Consider the following 12,287-nt stretch of genomic DNA (forward strand, 5'->3'; position numbering starts at 1 on the left):
ATCATGCAGCTTAGAAATGTGGTCACTACGTATCTTTATGGGGATCTAGATACAAAATGTACATGAAAGTTCATGGTGAACTTCATTTACCCAAGTCAAGTGGCTCTAGACCACGGAGCGGGTTTTACAAAGAGGTTGAAACGTTCACTAAAGTGACCACTTGATTAGGAAGGGATATGCCCACGCATTTCCATAACAAGTTTCGGATTCCATCGCGGTTCATGTTGGACATGATCTTCATTGGAAGCCCTTAAATAGTTAAGGGAAACCGCTGAACACTTGAAATCCGAGTTTCAGATGAAGGATTTTGGGAGAACATGATTATGTCTCGGTTCGGATCTTGAACATCGTGTTGATAGATGCTTAGGCATTTTGACAAGGTCAAGTCTTCAATCACCCCATGATCGTCCGTAGTCTTGATCCTAAAAAGCATCATCTTCGTCCAAAGGATGATGACGAAGACGTGTTAAAGGCAGAAGTGCCTTACTTAAGTACAATTAATAGGCGCATTATTGTACTTAGCTCAATGCACAAGACCGGACATTTCATTTGCAGTGAACTTGTTAGCTAAAGTATAGCTCTGCGCCAACGCGACGTCATTGGATTGGTGTAAAAGATATCTTTCGGTACTTGAGATGTACGATTGATATGGGCTTGTTCTATCCCTACAGAGAAACGATGGATTCGGACCCATCACACACCAGGATCGCCGTCAACACTGGCATGCGTCCACTATCCATGGCCCAAAACGACATGTGTTTTGGAAGGTTTTGTTGATGTTGGGTATCTCTCTGACCCACACAAATGTCATTCCCAAAATGGTTAAGTGTTCACCATAGGTAAAGACCGTAATATCTTGGAGGTCTACAGAACAGACCCTAGTCGCTATATCTTCGAACAATGCAGAGATTATTGCTCTTCACGAAGTGGTTCGTGAATGTATATGGATTGGATCCATAATTACGCATGTTCGAAACAATTTTGGTTTGAAGTCTACCACAGATGAGCCTACGAGCATTTAGGATAATGCTGCTTGCTTTGAACAAATGAAGCAAAGGCTACATCAAAAGCGACAACACCAAGCATAATCAGCAACAACAGACTCTCCTCAAGATTAAAGTGAATTAGGTTTTATCTAAGGGCAGTGTGGCAGACTTGCTCACTAAGTCATTGCCTAAATTCCACTTACGAGAAACATGTTGGTAGCATCGTTTGCGGAAGTTATCCGAACTCCCATGACCGTAGTCATCAGGGGCAGATGCAGACATCAGGGGGAGATGTCTACATGTATGGTCTCGAAACGTGAAGGGTGTGTTGTGCTCTTTTTCCCCTTCGACCAAGGTTATTTTTGTCCCACAGGGTTTTTGTTACTCGGCAAGGTTTTTAATGAGGCAATGAAAGGAGCACCACGTTTGGGCGACACAAGGGAGAGTGTTCAAGTAAACCCAGAATATGTGTCTAGCCTTGTCACGCCCCGAATTTTGAATAACAAATTCAAATCCGAAACATGAATTTAACAACTTAATCAAATAAACGTTCTGAATTTTTTTTTTCTCAGAACAAACACACCACCCGCCACTCAAATATAAAATCTCGAAGACCTCGAGTTTATTATTACAAATTCACTCTCACAAGTAAAATTGTAAAGCTCTAAATGAGCATAACAAACCTCACAATAGAAAATCAGAATAACACACTTGCAGCTACTCTTCGCAGCTCGATCACCTTCCTGATTTTCCTGACCTGTAGTAGTACCCGCTACACAATTTGAATAGTGTACCGGGATTGCAACAACACAAAACCCGGTAAGCTTTTGACAGCTCGTATGAGTAAACAAGAATGAACTGTTGATTTAATAAAATACATTTCCTTTAACTCAAGTATAGAAATGTAGAAACATCACAATTACAATGATCACCACAAAACCACTTCACTTTCTCACTCTCATATATATATAAATATATATATATATATATATATATATATATATATATATATATATATATAAATATTATACACTTATGAGTCACTCCCCGTTACCCTCATAAGGTCACTCAACATTTGGCAGACAGACTAGAGCTCTAACTGATCGTTTCCACCTACCCGGCGCGAGGGCGTGGTTCACGATTTAATGCTATTAGTTTCCACCTACCCGGTACAAGGGCGTGGTTCACTAATAGATGTCATGGTCACCCCCGTGACCTATTGATCTCCACAGATCAATATATCTCAACAAATCAACAATTTATTGTTTCTCAACAATAAATTTAATACCTCTCACAATATTGTTGCTTTTCAACAATAAACTCAACACAACCATAACAGTACATAATATCTCACAATTTCAACAATACATATTATTTCACATAAATAATATATATATAGATAGACATTCACACAGGAATGCCCATTAATACCAACTATAGTTCACACAATGACGACAAAAAAATAAATTAATTAAAAGTACTCGGTTCGTAATATGAACCACGTGAGGTTTACTCACCTCGATAATCCCGCTGCGTCTTCAATTCCGCTCAAAATACGATCCACAATCGTCCACTAACTCAAACCGTCAATCACCTAGTCAGATACGATCTTAACTTAGCAATCATTCATAAACCACACATATACGGAAATCCAACGGTCGGATTCTAATTTAATGATGATCCAACGGCCAGATCGAATTTATATGATGATCCAACGGTCGGATCCTCACGGATCGCCCTTAGGATCATCCTCCAAAATTATCACGAAGATCCAACGGTCAGATCTTCTTGAATCACTCTAACAAACATCTCCTCAAAATTATACGAAAATCCGACGGTCAAATTCTCACGAATCGCCTTCCGAATCACTATTTCACAATTATACGAAGATCCAATGGTGGGATCTTCGCCCGTGACCACACAAAGTCATCGGGACAGTCATACGATCAACATATTCAAATTTGAAGTAAATCCGACGGTCGGATCTTAGCGGATCGTAAACCGAAGATAAAACGTAAAAACGTTAAATAGTAACGTCAAAACATAAATCCACTATTTATCAACGTTTTCTAAAATGACCTTGTAATATATCAAAACGCTCGTAAGGATGCGTAGATCATCACCTAGATAATAAAAACTCGAAATATGGTCGAATACGCCGCCACAAGCGGCGGTCAGTGGGTGGTCAACGCGGCGGTCAACGACGGTCAACCACCTCCGATGCAAAAGTTGTCAACTACAAACTTGTTCAAAATGACGAGTTGATCCACTTTCATAACTAGCATGAAGTCTGAAAACGAAAGGAAGTGGTCGGAAATTACCTAGAACAGTCGAGGTGGCCGGAAAATTTCCAGAATCCGGCGAAAATTTGCAGAATCCGGTGAGGTTCGATTTCGACGTCAAAACTTCAATTTCAGGCTTCGATCCCTTCTGGAGAGTTGTTAAGAAACTAAAGGTGAACTCACTGGTTCACGAATCACAGAAAAATATGGTCTGTAGCTCGAGATATATCGATCGAAAGCTTCGGTGGTCGGGAAAATTTCCAGAATCCGGCTGGTGTTCCGATCCACGTAAAAACTTCCACAAATCGCTTCGATTCCTTCTGGAGATTTGTTCAGAAACTCAAGGTGATCTCCCCAGTTCAAGAATTACTCGAAACGAAGCTCTACAGCTTGAGATATCTGGATCGAAAGTCCCGTTCGATCTAGCTCGGGGTTGACTTCAGCCGCTGCTACGAGCCGCGCCGCCGTGCTAGGGTGCTTCTGGGAGTTTCAGAAGGTTGAGGCGAGCTCGTGGATGGAGTTTTGCGAGGAGTGGTGACCGGTAGCTTGAGATATCAAGCTTGGAACCAAATCGGGGCTGGACGAACCCGGTCTCTTCGCCGCTGCTTCCGGCTGTGCCGTGACCCAAGACCGCAGCAGGTAGCTTCGCAAGGCTGAGACGAAGCCACTGAAGGTTGTCCGGCGTCGATTGATGGCAGGTGGAGGAAGGAAAAGAACGGAGAGCGTTTGCTCTGTTTTTGTGTTTTTCGGACGAGAGAGAGAGAGAATGATTTCGGACAAGAGAGAGAGAGAATGATTTCGGACAAGAGAGAGTTATGTTCTGTTTCTTCAATTATGCTCTGGTGTGGTCAATGACAGAAGCTGGGGCATAACGAATTATGGGTAATCATGAAAGCTAAAGCATTACAATCATGAAAAGTAAAGCACCGGTAATCATGTTTTGCTTTGATTAAAAATCACGGTTATTACAAGCCTAAACTCGATGTTACTTGCTCTAGTTGAAATAAGGTTTATATTAGAGATATTCTCGGAGAATCTTAGGAGATATCTAATCAATGTACGATTATGTTTCCATGTACAACTCTATCTCTATACTTGTAATCCTCTATATAAAGAGGCCCCTATTATCAATGAAAGTACGATTCAATTCTCTCTCAATTCAGTTTTCCTTAAACAATAGGCAAAATAGACAACTTACCCCCTAACTTTTCCCATAGCTGCCAATTTACCCCCTGACATTTCAATTTTGATTTTTCACACCCTAACTTTTCTAACTCTTTCCGATTCACACCATACCGTTAACTTTTAGATTTTCCATCCAATTTCTCCGTTAACTTGCTGGGCATTTTCGTCTTTCCAATTGTCACCAAAAAAAAAAAAAACTTAAGCATACATTAAGGAAGAGTATGAGACTCCTTTTTTTTTCCTTTTCTTTTCGAGAGAAATCAAACGACAAAAGCGAAGAGATCGTGCCACTCATACGTTAAGGAAGAGTATGAGACTCCTTTTTCCTTTTTCTTTTTTTTTTCATTTTTCATACTGTCAGATTACAATATATTGAATTTCACTTTTATTTTCATACTTTGTTTTCTAGGTCAATCGTGCCACTCATATAACTCAAGTGGCAATGCATTCTATAATCAGTACTGAGGCTACCGCATCTCAACGAATTTCTAAAGCTAGAAGTAGTGAATCAAGTACAAGGCATGTTACTCCTGCCAACAGTAACACGCATTGGATGCTATAGATTAGTGGTCTTTGTTAAAATTTCGAGTACGTGGTGCATCTATTAGGATATATAGTTTAACTGATGAAAGAATAGAACAATGTTTTATTATTTGTCTTACTGTTAGTTGGAGTGTCAATTATGCTTTCATTATGGAAAACCAATATGCCATCAGATTTAGCTCTTTAATTTAGGTGTAGGGATTATGTAAAAATTCTAGTATTGTTTTGTTTGAAAGTTAATCATGACTTGAATATTTGGATTTTAGACTTGATTATTTTGGTTGAGATATCTCTAATTGTAATGAACTATTGAATGATTTATTATTCAATCCCGTTGAGGAACTAACAATTATGGTTTGGGTGAGAGGGAGTATGATTTACAGCTTTAGGGTTGATGTCTTTTTTGTTAGTGTTAAGAGTAAAAAAATAAATAAATTACCCTCATTTATACGTATTGACATTTTTTTTTGGGTGACAATTGGAAAGACGAAAACACCCAGCAAGTTAACGGAGAAATTGGATGGAAAATCTAAAAGTTAACAGTATGGTGTAAATCGGCAAGAGTTAGAAAAGTTAGGGTGTGAAAAATTAAAATTGAAATGTCAGGGGGTAAATTGACAGCTATGGGAAAAGTTAGGGGGTAATTTGGCTATTTTGCCTAAACAATATTATGTTTATTCATATTACTTAATATTTTAAATGAATTTTCTTTTAGAATACGTTGATAACTATCAAATATTACTGTATTACTATATCTGAAAGTTAAACTTTGTAATACTTTATGATATTTAAATTGTAATTTTATATTTTTTAAACTCGATTATTGTATAATAATTATTGCTCAAGTGAACTATAAATATATGTTAACGGGGATTCGGGGCGGGCATGGTGACTTAATCCCCAACGGGTATGGGTACGGGGAATTCCCAATATATTCTAAAGGGAATTGGGGTGGGGACGGGGCTAGAGAATGACTTCGGGGACGGGGATGATATTTTGATCCCCAGCCCCTACCCTCCCCATTGTCATCCCTAGATATATCCCTATTTTGAAATTATTAACAAACATTATAGGGTTATCGATTTATTTATTCTTTGTTTGACAACATTTTTTTTTTTATAAAAGGCGAAGATTACATAATGGTCCACCCAAGAGAGGCACAATAGAAGAAACTAGGGCTGGGCGTCCGGACCCGAAAGACCGAGGACTCGACCCGAACCGAGGAAAAAAGCCCGATTCGGTTCGGTTTTAGAATAGAAATTTTCGGTTCGGTTCGGTCTCGGGTTCCATATTCATGTAATCGGTTCGGTCTCGGGTTCCATATTTTCAGGGCCCGAAAGCCCGAACCGACCCGAAAGTTTTCCTTACATAAGTTTTCCTTTCTCTTTTCTTTGCAGGATGACTTGTAAAACGTTCCAATGTACAACCTAGAAAGGTTCCCTTATAGTTTCCATTAGGATAGTTATATTCTTGTGATACTTTACAATTTATATATTACAACACAGTGACACACCTTATATTAGGTTGCCAAAAAGAGACCCATCCAGGGGCCCCGTGGCTGCTGGTGACCTTTGATTTTGTAGCTAAATGAAATCTTTATCTTGATCACATGTAACATATACAATGATGTGGTGTTGGGCATTAGAAAAGGAAAAAAAATTGTTTCGTTTTTGTTTTTCGGTGGAAAACTGAAAATAAATGTTTGGGCCCAAAAAAGACCGAAAAAACCCGAAAACCGAACCGGCCCGAATGGGTTCGGTTTCTGTCGGTTTTCAGTTTACAAAAAGACCGAACCGGCCCGAACCGACATTTTCGGGTTCGGTCTCGGTCTCACTAATTTTCGGGCCCGGCCCGACCCGAGCCCAGCCCTAGAAGAAACCACTACTCGAGTATTTGCGCCTACTTAAATAGTGATAGTATAGACAAACACAGACTGCATAGCTCTGGAATCTAACAGTAAAATTTATGGTCCCTATCATCTACAATGTTCCTACTTAAAAAACAAAAGGAAGAGATTGGAACCAGTATGCCAAATACTGAGGGTATCCGAACAGGCCACCGAGAACAAAGAAACTGAGAAGGGATCCTAGGGTTTGTGCTCGGGGAGAGGAGGGGGACATACATACATACATGGACTGTGGCACTAGGTAAGGACATTCAGGAGTTTCCAATTGTTTTGATCTTGATTCATGAAGGTGATATGATATCAGCTGCTCTAGTCATATAGGGGGGTATATTAGTTACTGTGCTCATAGCAGTGTTGTTCAATACCTATGGCGTTTTTTGCCCGAGGGTATCAGCGATTACTATGGTTTTGCTGGCTATAGTTGTAGGGCACGGGCCATGGTTATTTAATTGGTAGACGCTGGTGTAGTGATACTGCCTTTGAGGTTGTCGCTAGCTCCCTTGTGCAGGGAGGTCAATTCTGTAGGTGTTGCAGCAGTGTTGGCAATGTCAAGTCTTTAGATGTTGGATAAGGCAGTAGTATGGCTGCTGCAGGTGTTGCTAACGGTGTTAATGAGGCTATTACTAGTGATGATGGCAGTAGACATGGTGATGGTCTAAACTCTAAAGTTTATGCCTTCTTGCCGGTTTTTGGCCCGCTATTTGGGGTGGTCTACAGACTTGCAAAAAGGCCTTTGCTTACTGAGTTTTTTAATTTTTATTTCAAGTTATTAAGCCTCTAGACTCTAGGGGTCTTTGGGATAGCCCTTTGCATAGGATAGTCTTGTGGATAATAAATAAATTAGGTATCGATTTTGAATAATTCTTTTCAGTTTCTGGTGCTTTCATGTTAATTATATAACAAATTATATCCAATTAGATATGCATGATCGAATGAATATATAATTAGTCATGACGTTTCAAGTTGAATGGGTACATGTCCTATTTCCAATAGGTGTTTTTAAAAATAAATATGTCTATCAAGAACAAAAGTGAACAAACATATTGCTTCACTTGGTGTTCTATATAGACCCAAAGTCATATCTCCTCCTAAATCGAAGAGAAAAAAAACCAATGAGTTCTTCCTCAGTTCGATCTTCTACAAGTGTTCTTCGTGTTTAGAGAGTACAGTAAATAACATTTGGTTTGCCATAATCTAAAATTACAGTGCTTTAATTAATTTTGGATTATCGTTTATAATATTCTAGAAGATGGACGCCTACTAAACTGAAAGCCCCACGGCAAGGGTGAAATCTGTCTTCAGTTCATTGCGTTTTGCAAGACTCAATCAGAAAAGCAATTAGTTTTCGTTCCATCTTCTTCCTCTATTTTATGATTTTGGTTTTCATACTCTATTGAATCTTGTGTTATTATAGATCATCGAAATTTATGTTATGATATGAAATTTATGTTATGATATTGATAGGAGCATTTTAATGCGACGTTTTAACTGCATTTCTCTACATTTTTTTGCGCCATTTCCTTGAAAAATCCTTGTTTTGGAAAGTTTCCATTCTTTGATTGGGAAAGTTCCTTATTGTAGAAAGTTTCCATTTTTGTAGTTTTCATTTCTCATTTCTGGCAAGTTTCCATTTTCAGTTTAAGAAAGTTTCTATTTTTCATTTTTAGTAAGTTTCTATTTTTCATTTTTAGAAAGTTTCTATTTTTAATACAGTTTCTATTTTCAGGACCTCCAAGCTAAAAAGTGGAAATGAACGCACGAATGGAAAGAGGAACCTGCGAACATCAAGACGAACAAATATGAGAGAAAACGGCCCACACATTTGAGCAGAAATGAAGAAATAAGCTTTCCTAGTCCAACCAGGAAATCCTACGAAATGGAGGAAGGCTTCCCTAGCAAGTTTCCAACGCAACTATGAAAAACAAATGGAAAAACAATGTGTTTTGCGTTGGAAAATGAGAAGGCTTGAAGATGAAGCAACGAGGCCCAAGAACTTTATGGATTTTCGGCAAAATGGATCAAGGCCCATCAAAGCCCATGACATTAGGGTTTGTGACGCAAAACCCTAACCCTAGAGATGTTGTTGCCGTGAAATTCTAAGAGAGAAACAAGGAAGTGGCGTGAAAATCAGAAATTATCAAAGAGAATTTCGGTTGAGATCCTCTAGGGTAATTTTTATGGAAAGATAAACCCTAGGAGACTCCTTGCCGTCCAAGCCAAGAGGAAAAGAAGGGATTTGCCGTGTGAACCAAAAGAAAACCCTAGAGAATTCGGCAAAAAGATATTCAAGGGAGAAATAAAAGGAAAGAGAATATGTGTTGAACACAAAAAGCTCTCAATTGACGTCTAGATTCATTCCTAGAAGTTCTAAAGGAAGTTGGCCGAAATTGAAGTAGAAAATCAGAATATTATCAACGTATTTCGGCAACTAAATAATAGGGAGATATTCTAGAGAATTATGTGATTGGTTGCACCACTTCATAGGGCTTATGTGGCAAGCTACCATTGGAGGAAATTATGTGGAGTTATCAAGTAATTGTCGTGAGAATTAAAGAAGATTGCACGGCTTGGAGACCAAGTATGCCGTCCCCTATATATACTCTCTCATTCTCAACGTCTAGGGTTCCCCTCCTTTGCGTTTAACTTGAGAAAAAAATCAGAAAATACTTCTCTTTGCCGTGAGCTTTTGAAGTCCCCTCTCCATCCTCTAGTCATCTCCACGAGTTCAAGCAAGGCCAAAGAAGAAGAAGAGAAGCTGTGAGCATCACCTCCCATACTCATCCTTGAAGCTTGCTTTCGAGTTTCAAGAAACCACAACGTGAATCATCCATCTCATCTTCATCCACGGTGTAATCTGATTCTCCTTTGTAACCTTTGCTTTGAATTTCGTTGGTTATGAACTAGTTGACATATATGTTTAAACAAAGTTATTGATTCTGAAATTTTATAATTAATTGAAGAATTTTCAGATTCTTTTATTGCGATTCATTGTTGCTTTTGTGTGAGTGTTTGATTAAATTTGCATGATAGATATCTCTTGTATGTTAATTCTAATTGGTTCGAAACTTTTAGGGTTTTTATATAATTGGTGCTACGAATTTAAGAACATGAATCAACTTTTTGGTTTTGTGTTCTTAAATCGAAAAGTAGTAAAGGTTTTGTGCAAAAATCGGATTTAATCAAAGAGAATTGCAATTAGGTGGACTTTTTCATACTAAGTTGCACACTTGAGTTGATAGCCTTTCTAGGTGTTTATTGCGTTAAACATGTGTGATTGACTAGCTTTCTAGGGCTTGAATGCATGTTTGATAGGATTAGTCTTTGTGCTTTCACTTAGATTAATTTAGCATTGAAAAGTAAAATATGGGAATTGTTTGCTTTCTAACAATTTACATGATCAACTCCTCTTGCATGACTTTGATGAACAATGTTAGAAATTGAGTCGATTTTAATCATATGTTTTGGTTTTGATCTTTGTTTTCTCATTCCATTTGTAGTTTTATGTTTTTGCATTTTAATTGTTTTGTTAACTTAGTTTTATTTTCAGAAAACCAAAATCAAAAATATCCCCCCTTTTTCGTAAATAGTGTATATATGTGTGAATATTATACTTTGTTTTAATTTTAATTGTTTAAATTGTTTGACAATGACAGGTGTACCCTCAATCCCCGAAATAGAATGATCCCTATTTGCTTATACTACTAACGATATTTCAGGGTTAAATTATGCGCTTGCTTTGAGCGTATCAGATATGCATCATAATTATGATTTTTCACCAACAATTGGTTATTTGGAGGTATAGCACTATTAAAGATAATCTTATAAGGTTCATGTTAATTGGTTCATATTAATTTCTAATAATTACTTAGGTTATTTAGACAGCGATTCTATTATGACAAGCTCATAGGTGAGTAACTGAGTAATTTTGTCTCACTACTCTACCCAGGGGCGGAATTAGAATTCGTAGGGGGAGGGGGGGGTGTTTCCAAACATAAACATAATATATGAAGATGAAAGGGGCATTGATATACTTTTATTTTCACTTTGAAAACCTGTTAATTAGAGATTTTTTTTTTGGGTCTTTCACATTGATAAAGAGTTTTTGTTTTGAGAATTAATAAAGAGTATATTAAGTGGCTTTTAAACATATCACATTTTTCGTTGGATAAAGCAACATATTATTGATTTGTTAAGTTTAATATTTCCTTCTTTTCATTTTTATACGTGACAATGTATTGTTATGTGAGTGGGCCAAGGGGGGTCCAGTTTATTAATCTTCATATTCAGTTTGATTAGCAGCCTTTTGGCTCTCTGAGATTGAATCTACACAAATGCTAAGGGGGTCCGGACCCCTGCAGACAGTAACGTAGTTCCGCCCCTGAGTCTCTACCTAGTCTTTTACGAAAAATAAAAAAAAACGGTTACATTGTAATAATTCTAACCAGCACAAGGTTTAGCTTTAACCAAAGAAACAAAGAAGAGAGAGATTAGCAAATGCTGAGGAATAATCCATGACAATGTTCCACATGTTATTCTTTTATTTTGTTTTCTTAGAAAATGTTAAAACATGTTATTCTCGATCTGATTCTTGTTTTCTTAGAAATGTTAAAAAAGCTTGAAGTCAATGCTCCTTAAGCCATCGCATATGGCTCCTATCAAACGTGTCTGACTCGATCAACTCGGATCTGGTGTGTAAAAATGTACAAGAAAGAGCATCACGTGCCTTCGGGTGTAGTCTAGAGTTGAACAATAATATCATACCAGGTCCGGTGGAACGATTTGTCTGGGAAGATGCAGAATGAAAAGCCAAGCAAGCTAGCCAGGCTGCCCATGCCAAAGAAAAGAGACTTTGTCCTCATGTTCTCGGGGAGAAGCAGAAGATGATGGCATGGCCTCCTCCATATCCATGGGTCAAATATACGTTGCTTTCTCTTCTTGGAGAAAGAGAGAGAGAATGGTAGGGAGGCCATGCCATATTTGACGAGGCTTTAAACTTTAGGTTGTAGACTTAGATCATGCTTTGTACAAATGAAGGGCACGCATCAATCATTTTCCTAGGATAGAAAATTATCAAAGCCGCCAGTCATATATTATATTATAGTAAATAGACTAGACATAGGTCCTCTTACTTTAGGTAGGACTTACCCTAAACCCTTAAGATTTATTTATGAATAAGGTCATTCATGTAGATATATTTCTGATTTAACCGAAACAGTACAGTTGTCAAACCTATGAATTGGCACTGCTAGGAAACAATTTCCCAAGGCAGCCAGCTGCCGAGTCCAACCACCATCCAAAATCGAAGGTGTAGCCGTGTAGGGCATATTGATTTCCGACCACGTACATAAGGCCACCGCCCTGTTGTAGGCGTACGTTTATTGATTT

Source organism: Rosa rugosa, chromosome 5 (genome assembly GCF_958449725.1).
Source record: "Rosa rugosa chromosome 5, drRosRugo1.1, whole genome shotgun sequence".
NCBI classification, from domain to species: Eukaryota; Viridiplantae; Streptophyta; class Magnoliopsida; order Rosales; family Rosaceae; genus Rosa; species Rosa rugosa.